The sequence below is a fragment of the Diabrotica virgifera genome, chromosome 1 (genome assembly GCF_917563875.1).
Source record: "Diabrotica virgifera virgifera chromosome 1, PGI_DIABVI_V3a".
In the NCBI taxonomy this organism is placed as follows: Eukaryota; Metazoa; Arthropoda; class Insecta; order Coleoptera; family Chrysomelidae; genus Diabrotica; species Diabrotica virgifera.
This window is the reverse complement of record NC_065443.1, coordinates 165,556,072-165,567,374: the sequence shown is the minus strand read 5'-3', so window position 1 is coordinate 165,567,374 and position 11,303 is coordinate 165,556,072. Positions and strand designations below refer to the sequence as shown.

Sequence of the window (11,303 nt, the reverse complement as noted above, 5' to 3'; positions counted from 1 at the left end):
TATTAATATATCTATGTCATATGTTATTGATATTGCCAATGATACAAACCAAAGACGTATGACGTAGATATATTAATATTATGTGACACTTACCGGAGCTCGAAACAAATGACAATCGATGAAAAGCCCTATTCAATAGGGCATTTCATTCACAGTCATTTGTTTCGAGCTTCTGTCATGTGTCACATAATATTAATATATCTACGTCGTACGTTATTGGTATATACCAATGATACAAACCAAAGACGTATGACGTAGATACATTAATATTATGTGACTCATGACAGAAGCTCGAAACAAATGACAATCGATGAAAAGCCCTATTGGCGTCTGCATATCAGGATCCGGTAATACTATATTATTTATCTATGATCAGGATATTGCTGGGTGTACACAAGTAAACAACACTTTTTTGATTAAAAGGTTTATTTCATTAAATCAAAACTTACATGGATACAATTTAAATAAGATATTTTTTCTATTTAAGGCAATATAATATAAGATATATATTTTAGTATAACTCTCCTACATTAACAAGCTTTAACACATTTAGTGGCCATGACCACCGAACAACCCGAAGGCACAGTCGACTCGGCGGGAAAAGTTCGCGCATCTGGTTTGCGCACGGCTGGCGGCCATTTTTTCGGTCCACAGGTCCGCTGCTGACAGGATCAATTTGTGATTGTTGTTGTCAGATCACGCTTGTTTCGGGGTTACTTTGATTTTGTGATGTTCTGTTCGGTGATTTTGTTTTTGTGCATTGTGCAATAATAATTATGGATATGGACAAAAAGAAAGGCAGTTCGAATTTAATCTGTGCAGCGATCAACTGTAAAAACACGGTATCAAATTTCAGCTATAGTTTTTTTCCGTTTTCCAAAAGACGAATCAAGGTAAGCATTTTTAAATTCACAATGTTTTTATAAATGTGTATGTACTTAAATGGGTAGGTACTTGAAAATTTGGTGTTAACTATGAAACTTTACCTAATCAATTATTTTCAATGGGAAATAAGGCACAATTTTACCAAAAAAATGATTTTATTAACGTTTCGACGCCCAAGTCAGGTGTTATTGTCAAAATACAAAATAATTCTTGTATTCAATCATTGAAAATAGTTGATTATAAAAATGCCACAAGGAAATAGCTTCAGAACAAAACTTTACCTATATTATGTATACAGGGTGTCCAGAAACTCTACCGACAAACGAAGACAGGAGACTCCTCATATAATTTTAAGACATTTAAACCCAATTCATCTAGTCCGAAAATGCTTCTAAGGGAGCTAGAGCTCTTTGAAGATGGCGTCTTGTAATTAGTTTTTCTTAGATACCTCCAGAACCCTTGTATTTAGAAAAACAAAAATTGGTACACACATTTATCTTCCAAAGATGCATCGATTTCATTCATCTTGAATTTCTAGTACCGGTCATAGGCGTCCGTTATGGGTAGGGCAACGGTTATTTTATCGCATAACTTTTTTATCTGTAACTTTTAAGCATTTTTGATATTGGATTATTATACTGTGAGATATTCTAGTACTAAAAGGTGCTTTTGATTTAAGTCCGTAGAACACGCCGTTTTCTAGAAAAATCGATTTGAAAATTTTTCGTCTTTTAAATTTGAAAAAAAAAACTGCAAAAAAGTTAAAAAAAAAACAGTGTATTTTACTAACTTATACCAAGAGCAACTTTTAGTACTAGAATAGCTCATAATTTAACAATCTAAAGTCACAAATTCTTAAAATTAAAGGCAAAAAAGTTATGCGATAAAATAACTCTTGACCTACCCAAAACGGACGCATATTACCGGTACTACAAATTCGCAATTAATGAAATCGATTCATCTCTGGAATATAAATAAACGTACCAATTTTCGTTTTTCTAACTGTTTTTTTTTTAATTTTTTTTGGAAATTCAAGAAACGAAAAATTTTGAAATCGATTTTTTTAGAAAACCGTGTGTTCTACCGACTTAAAGGAAGAGTACCTTTTAGTACTAGGATACCTCATAATTTAATAATCCAGTGTCAAAAATGCTTAAAAGTTAAAGACATAAAAGTTATCTGATAAAATAACCGTGGCCCTACCCAAAACGGACGCCTATGACCGGTACTAAAAGTTCACAATAAATGTAATCGATTTATCTCTGAAAGATAAATATGCGTACCAATTCTCATGTTTCTAAATGAGAGCGTTCTGACGTTATTTAAGAAAAACTAATTACAAGACGCCATATTTAAAGAGCTCTAGCCCTCTTAGGAAGCATTTTCGGACTAGAAGAATTAGGTTAAAATGTCTTAAATTTATCTGAGGAATCTCCTGTCTTCGTTTGTCGGTAGAGTTTTTGGACACCCTGTATATAAAATATTGTTGAAAACGTACTTATACATACTTTGTTATTGTAGAGCTTGGAACTCCTATTTTTTGTACAAAAAAATTACAGAAATAGAGATAAAATACATAGAATACAGAGAAGCTCTTATTAGATCGCTATTAGGTCACGATATATTTTTTAATTAAAATTGTATGTTAAATAAGTTTAAAGTCAATAAATTTTATTTGATACACTTATTTGAAAAAGGACCGATAAAATGGCGCAAGGTCACAGAATCTGTCTGACAGCTGAACAATGAAATTTATTGAAGTACACCTTCGGGTTGTTCGGTGCCATGACGTATGGGTAGCATCACGAAGGTTTTACGGAAGGTACTGATGACACATAAGTTATGTGAGTAGTACTGTGTAACTAAATAAATGATTTAAGTATGTGGTACCAGCCAAGTGGAGCTTGTTCGAGATGGGCACCAAACATGTTAATCTGGTCATGCACAGAGACTTATACTATAATATGTTATATCTCATATTGCTCACTATTGTAATGAGTGAGCCTGCATACACGAACTATAATATATTATTATGGTTCTGTCATTGTATAACTAGACCATTGTGTAGATAAACAATGGTTCTGTGTATGCAGGCTCACTCATTACTACTGTAGTGAACAATATGAGATGTAATATTATGAGATATACCTATTATATAGTATGGTATAGCTCTCCATGAGTGCCAAGTTTTAAACTTAACTGATGACAACTAATGGATACCCTTTTATCCAAAATTTTATGAAAATTTTGAATGGCCATATTGGTATTAACTCCACTACCCCTTCCTATAACAATAGGCCCATTGTTGGATGTTATTGCAGTAGTTCTACTGGAAATACTTACTAAAATTGTATGTATCTGCATCACTTAGAAGTCTACCCAAAAAGCTATTAATACTCTCTAAACCATCATTAATACATATTGTATACATAATAGGATTTTTTTCAGAATCAGATATTTTATTAAGATTTACTTACCATGACCTATCTATGTGCTAGGCACTTAACAGTCTATTAGGAGCAATACCCATTACATTTGATGAGGCATTGTAAAAGGTGTCGCTTATGCCTGATATGAAAACATTTGACTATACATATAATACCAACACAGACATGTATTTAAAAAAATTGGTAAATTAAAGTAGGTATCTTTTCTATTTGAAAATAAGAAAGCAGTACAAAATCCATTCCCAAATTCATCTTTCACTAATACTGTCATAAGTTCAAAGTCATAGGAATTGAGCACATGAGTTCCATCGATTGCGATAAAGGATTTACCAAACTTAATTAACATTTCCTTTTGGCACAGTATTAAGGAAAATAAGACAAAAATCATAAATGTTAAATTCAGAATGAATATCCATTAGTATGCCCTGTTGTTTGTAAAATAATATTGGACATGAGTCTGTAAGCATTCAACCCAAAAATAAACACTGGTTGCATCATCATTGTACATATACCCATCTTTCAAATCAATGCCATAAGAAAGTTTAATGTTTGTGATATCTTTTCTTGTAAGTAAATTAATTCTTTTTAATTCGCCTCCTATGCTATTATGCTATCCTGAACAGTCTGAAGTTTACTAAAAAAGTAAAATATAGGTATAGGAGAATCAAACACACTAGTTTGAAATTGTAAACTATAGTAAATATTCATGAGTAATATTTAAAAAGTGGTTTGTGGTAACATTCTTGTTTTAAATTATATTGTGTATATCGACGGCGGAAAGGCAGGACCTCAACTGAAAAATTTGTATAAAATGAGTTACTTCCGTTTTCACTTTAGAATAAGTGTATCAGCACCGATTAAACAGCTTTTAGAGCTGGGAAAGTCTTTTGGAAGCCTTCCGGAAACTTTCCCAGCTGTAATCGCTGTTTAATAGCTGCCGATACACTTATTCTAAAGCGAAAACTGAAGTAACTTATGTTATAAAATTTTTTCAGTTACGAAGTCCTGCCTTTCCGCCGTCGATATGCAAATATTTTACTTACATTTTTGAAGAAAGTCTCAAAATAAACTTTGAAGAGGTATTTATCTGATTTTGGTATTTATGTAAGTGCTCTATATCATCCTCATGCCCGTAATGTGTTTTAAAATAGTTTCAATATTTTTAGATACTATTATTCGACTAGTACACCAAATAAACATTTTGCAGGATCCTTGGGATTTTAAAGCTCTTTCTCTATCTTGTTTTGTAAAATCATTTTTTGAGGATCACATACATATACATTCATAATAAGATGTTTCATGTTCTTGTTCTCTTCCTGTGCCATCCATACAGTACAAATCTAAAAAAAAACAACATAACAGGTTGTTATACTACTACTAACAACATTGGCAGTTATACTACTTACAGCTTACTTTGTATCTAATCTATTATCTAGTATTACTCTATTAGTATCTACCTACATAAAACTATCTTTGAAATCTAAATTTTTGATATCAACATCAACCTTAATATATACTTAAAAAATAAATAATAATGTGGAAGTTACATGTACCTACCTAAAAGTTCTTGAATTGCAATTTTATCAACTGGAAAAGACTGCAACATAATGAGTTTGAAACATGGACGTATAAACACAGATGGACTCAGCTATTTACATAAAATTGTGAAGCCAAAATTATTTTAATAGGTCACAATCTAAGCACCTTGACATGTTGTCACGTATTTTTATTAAAATTTCTTATTCGCGTATCGCTGAAAATGTTACTCTTTTATGTCGTGTCTACAGATGCTATCGAACTAAAATAATAATTTTTCAGTTATATTAATTTACATAATTGAATAGTAATTAAAATATCAAGTGTTCATATCATTGAATAATCAAGGGCGCCCATATAAAAATTTTTAGGGGGGGGCCAAACGTGAAGATGTTGCACATTACATTTTGTATATTTCGGATGACAATATATACAGTAGACGCTCTCTATAACGAACACGGATATAACGAGGTTTCGCTTATAACGAGGTACATTAGGTGTCCCATGAAATTCCTATTGAACTATAACGCTCTATAACGAGGCATATTTGGTTATAACGAGGAAAATTTAAATCGAAGAATACTTGTTTTTACCTGTTTCTAGCGTTGTAATGGTCATAAATAAATAAATGCCCCAACTACCTGTACATAGAAATGCCCAACATCTGTCTTATTATCGAGGCCAGTGCCGTAATAAACTCGGCCACCTGTAATAAACATGTGCCTGTTTATCGACCGATATTGAATACTACAGGAAATTTACAATTTATGGCGGCGAAGTCTCATATTGTTCACTCTTCAGGTTGACCATCGACATCTAATGAACTACGTAAGAGGCATCAAAACATTTCAATATTATTATTGTTTGATATAACGAGATCCGCTTATAACGAGATAATTAATCCACCATTTCAGTTCTCGTTATAGAGGGAGTCTACTGTAGTTTAAACCACCTAAAAAACCTAGTTTGAACCCTGTTGTGAGAAATTATTCATACATTTAAACACTAGACCAAGTTTTTAAATGGAAATGTCATGGGTACCTCAAAAGTTGCACCTCTCTTTAAAACCCGTTTGAAAAGAATACAATGCTTGCAAAGCCTTCCCTTCAACTTTGGCGAGCAGACTAACCATGGGTATGTGTCGAACCAAGTTTTTACTTTAAAATCTTAAAAAGGAGCCCCCTTTATTTTTGCAGATTTAGAATCCTTATGAAAAATAAGGCACACATATTCCAAACATTTTTAGAATCGTTGATAGATGGCACAAATAAATCGCATTTTCCGAATATAGCGCCATCCGTCAACAATTCTAAAAAAGTTCCAATAAATGTTACTTATTTTTTGAGGAGGAAACTCAATCTGCAAGAAAAAACGGGGGTTCCTATTTAAGATTTTAAAGTTAACTCTCACCCCACCTCCAGAGTGTGGAATGAAAAATCCTGTTTGGTGTCATTCTATAGATTTTTGAAAAATATTAAACACGTGTTTTTTAGTTTTTATTTGGAAGTATATTTCTCGAGATATTAGACCGTTTCTATAATTTTGCTATGGTATCACGATATACCGTTTTTTCCGATTATAGCGCTATGTATCCACAATTCGCAAAATGGCTCGAATAAAATTTGCTTATTTTTACAAGGAAAATCCAAATCTGCAACAAAAATTAGGGGTTCCATTTAAGATTTTAAAGTTACTCCCCGCTCCACACCCAGGGGTTGAAGTGGTGGACTTGTTTAGTGTCATCGCATAGATTTTTGAAAATTATTGAACACGTATTTTTCAGTTTTTCGATCCGATGTTCATTTCGCGAATTATTCGACCTTTCCGCTACTTTTGGGACACCCTGTATATAACACTCATTCATCATGAAAGATCACCTGTTTTTCATTTAAATAAAATTGTTCTGTTCATCATAATGCACACTTTAAAAATAATCTACTTACTAAAAAAATACTTATGCAAACTAAAATTTTACTATGTTCAATAAATTTAAAAAATTATTTTTCAGTATGAATTTATTTCGAAATATAAAATATAATTACTTTATACCAGTTCTCAAAGATTTTCGGTCAGAGATCGGATTTCTTGCTGATATGGTTTTTTTTTTGCAGTATTATAAATGATTCATTTAATTGATAATTTTGGGTGTCGATTACAGTGTATATATGTTTCCCACGCCTCTAATCTCTTTCAATGTTTTCGTTAATAGCATACCGTGATTGTGGGAAATGTGTATTATGCACATTCTATATAGACCACTGTCGCAGACACAGACACAAAGATTTTCTTAAACTATTAATAACTACCCAATATGTGAATTTTTTTTATTAATAAATATGTTTTTTCCAATTTATCTCTCAAAATTATCCAATAATTTTTTGACAAAAATACGTTTATGTAATATAAATTTAATTTTTGTTCTTTCCCGAAAAGCTAGGGGGGGGCCACGGCCCCCCCCTGCCCGTGTGTATGGGCGCCTATGTGAATAATAGATATCAACCAATTATTGTATATGTAGAAGCACTGAAACTATTAATAAATGGCAACGGTGTTTGCATTTCTGTCTACAAACGTCCATGTCAAATATTCCATGCACACAACACTTTTTTTCTATGATTCCATGTTTGTTTACTTTTTAAGGTAATTGAGGAAGAGTCGTTTTTCGCTATTTTGGCTATATTTTGAGTGATATTTTGTGAAAAGTGAAATAAACATATGTACATAATAATGGTGCTACAGTGTTACATTTGCAAAAAAACTAAACATTTATATCCGGATCTTTCATTTCATTTGTAAGTACTGTTTATTTACATTATAGAAGGATGAGGAAGTCTGTTTACATTTTGAAATATGTCTTTCATAGGCGTACCATTGGGTCCTACATATTAACATATTGAACAAGATATTAGTTAATTAAATTATATATTTTTTTTAAATTGTAAGTAGACATCATCTGATTTAAAAAGATCTGTTTAGTAGCTTTTTAATTTGATATAATTAATAAATAATATAATAAATAATATAAATATAATAATAAATTAATTTGATATTTCTCATGAATTCAAATAAATTAGTGAAATGAATAAAAAATTATTTATTTTTTATGTAGGTTTCCAAATAATATTGACGATCGAACTATTTGGGTAGCAAATTTAGGAGAAAACATAAAGATTTCAAAATATTCCCTAAATATTTATACAAAAAACCATTATCCCCTAAAACAAAAGAACAGTTTTTTCAGTTATTTAGATGTTTTTAACGAATATATAATCAATCTATCCTATGGGTTAGTTAATATTTTAGAAACCAGAAGAAAAACAGGATTTCTAGGTTTTGTTGTCTGTAAAGAGAGTCTGAAAGGTCTATGTCTATATGATACTTATTTGGTGAAAAATAATAATTTACAATATATTCTAACGTATAAAATTTCTCAGGACCATCTAGAATTATTTTTTGCTGCTGTGAGGACTCGTGGAGGATTCAACAATAACCCTACCGCAAGACAATTCGAAGGAGCATATAAAAGATTAATAATTCAGTCTGAAATAAATGCTGGGAATACAGGTAACGTCATCAACTTTGATGCAACCTCAATACTGTTTTGTGGTAGTGGACAAAAATTGGAAGATGATATTAACAACCTAAATTTTCTAAATTCCTCAAATTGGTGTTTGACTAATTATGTGGATGATATTGTCTCTTATATTTCAGGTTTTGTTTCAAGGGGTTTGAGTAATATCATAACATGTACTAGATGTAAACAATTATTATTTGATGCAAATGATGAAACTTACTCTAAACTTCAACAGAGAAAACAGTATAAAAACCTTTCAAAAGCATCTTTTTTGGTTATTAAAACTTGTAAAGAAGCTGAAAAATATTTCAGATTTTTCAATAAAACTTTAAATATCTACAACAGACGAGCTAAAAACCTTATGAATATTTTGATTAATAAAACCATACAAAATATCCCAAAATCAATTTATGAGTATTTCGGTGACCATATGTATGATGAAGATGCAATCAATGGCCAACTTTTAAAATGCAACTTTTAAAATTGATTCTTGAGAAATATTTTAAAATGCAAATTTATCATGAAACGAATACTAATTTAGATTGTAACACAAAGCGCATAAGAAGCGTTCTTACTAAGACTGTTTTATTTCGCAATCAATAAATTTACTTCTGTACCAACGTCTTCTATGATAATGTCTATTACCATTTTTTACTTTAATATTTCTGTTCGCTAAATAGCTTTCCAATAATTTTGTGTTAAATTCCAGCAAGGGCTTTGGAATTATCGATAAATATTTTTGTAGCAGAAATCCTTACTTTGTCAAAATTTGAAAAATATGTTTTAATACATTATCAAATAGCCCAGTCCGGATAGCATTTGACCTTGCATTACGAGCTGCCCCAAATTTTATTTCTTTAATCATTAGTGGGTGTCAATAGTAGTGTAAATTTAAAATCTCGACTGAATTCCCCCGTTGCGTTCGTCGCCATCTTGATTTTAAACGAGAACCGTTTTTGCTCAATATCTCCGCCTTTTTCAACTTTTCGACAAAAAGTGTAGAAACTGAAATTGTTGAAAATTGCGATTTTCTATAATTTAATTTCGTTTATTATAATTTTTTTCGTGCGGTCGATATTTTCCGAGTTATGGGGGGAAAATAGTGACAGTTTGAGCATAATTATTGAATTATTGGATTATCTCGTTTATTATCGTTTTACAACAAATAAGTGCCTATACAAAAATGAAGAGAATTATATTTTGTACGATTTTTATCTCTTTCATTTTTTTGATAAAATCAAGATTTAAGGTAGTACGTATGCGGTAATGGTGCGAGCGTAAGACCTGATTGATTTTATAGCAATTGTTTTTGTTCAATATCTCCGCCATTTTCAACTTTTCGACAAAAAGTGTAAGGGCTGAAATTGTTTCAATTACGATTTACTACAACTTTTCGAGAGAACCAGTGGCGGGTCTACGTGGGGGGAAATGAGAAAATTTCCCCCAACAGAGCCCAAAATTAAAAAAAATTGTTGAAATATAAAAATATATTAGCTGACATGAAACTTAAAATATCGACAGACAACTTCAACCCATAAAACCGGCTAGTTAATAAAATTAAGTGAAATTAATGCATATAACTTATTGTTATTATGTATGTCTCTTATGTACTTGAGATTGTAATCTCTTATGTAAGATTTTTGACTTGAGAAAACAGAACTGTCAAATTTAAAACCAAACTGATATAAAATTTTAAAATTCCCGCTAAAAGGAATCTGGCAACATTGTGTGCGTTCACCAGATGCAAACGTTGGCAATCAGTTTGCGTTTTATGCTTCTGAACGACTTGCTAACGTCAAACATGTTTGGAAAGCGGTCGCCATTTTTGCAAACATAAAATTATTTAGGTTGAACTTTGCAAACTTGTTTTGTTTAGTCTGTTTTGGTCTGTTTACTTATGGCGGGAAATATGGAGATGATAGAATATACTGTAGAATATCTTTACGATGGATTCCTATATAAAGTCCACACTACTGAAGAAATTCATCAACAATTTGATGGTAATAAATAAGTTAAATTATTAATCACCAGCTTATGTGTGTTATAACCTAAAAAATTTTTTATTACAGATACTGAGTTCTTTCTAAATTACATAAAAGAAAATTCCAACTCAATCGAAATTAAGCCAGAGGAAGAGAAACCAGAAACAATTGTTCCCGTTCCTGAAAATGCTAAAGCGTTCTCGTGGAATTCCGAGAACACAAAACTATTAATAACAGAATATGGCAAAAACATTTCTGAATTCCGGGATCCAAAAATTAAAAAAAAAAGTGTGTGGGGAAAAATAAAACAAGTTTTCCGTAAAATGGATTATGCAGTGTGTGAGGATGACCTGGACAGGAAAATGCGTAACCTGAAACACCACTACAAAAATATTAAGGATAATAATAAAAAATCAAAGACTGGTAGAGGCCGCATCGTTTGGGAATACTTCGACCTATTTGAAGAAGTATTTGCGGATGATAAGACAATAAACCATGGGAGAATCATATCTTCCCTTAATTTACCAAGTACATCAGGTGCCAAACCTAATACAGGGGTTGCAGTTGCACCCAATGTATTAGGTTCTAAGGTATCAAATATGATACATACGGTTGCAGTTGCACCCCATGTATTAGGTTCTAGCGTATCAAATATGGTACATACGGTTGCACCTGAGGTACTGTTAGGAAGTCCTAGCACATCAAGTGGGATGAAACCGAAAGAAGTGGCAACGCCTACCAAACAAACAAGTAAGCCGAAAAGAATATTTGGAATTGGAAAAAAGAAAAATTATTGCATTAGAACAGTTAGTGAAGGAAATTGCAGAGAGCAACCGAATCCAAAGGGACAGGGACAGTTTACAGAAAGAGAAAAAAGCA

At 31.7% G+C, this 11,303-nt stretch overlaps 1 long non-coding RNA gene across 1 annotated transcript; it reads right to left on the bottom strand.

Moving 5' to 3' along the window:
• Positions 1–283: 283 nt before the first annotated feature.
• On the bottom strand, positions 284–4,678 carry LOC126881468 (uncharacterized). Its single transcript, XR_007696871.1, has 3 exons — positions 4,376–4,678; positions 3,005–3,966; positions 284–2,889 (listed from the first exon to the last, which is right to left on the bottom strand). It is a non-coding gene; the product is annotated as an uncharacterized LOC126881468 (long non-coding RNA).
• Between the last annotated feature and the right edge of the window lie 6,625 nt (positions 4,679–11,303).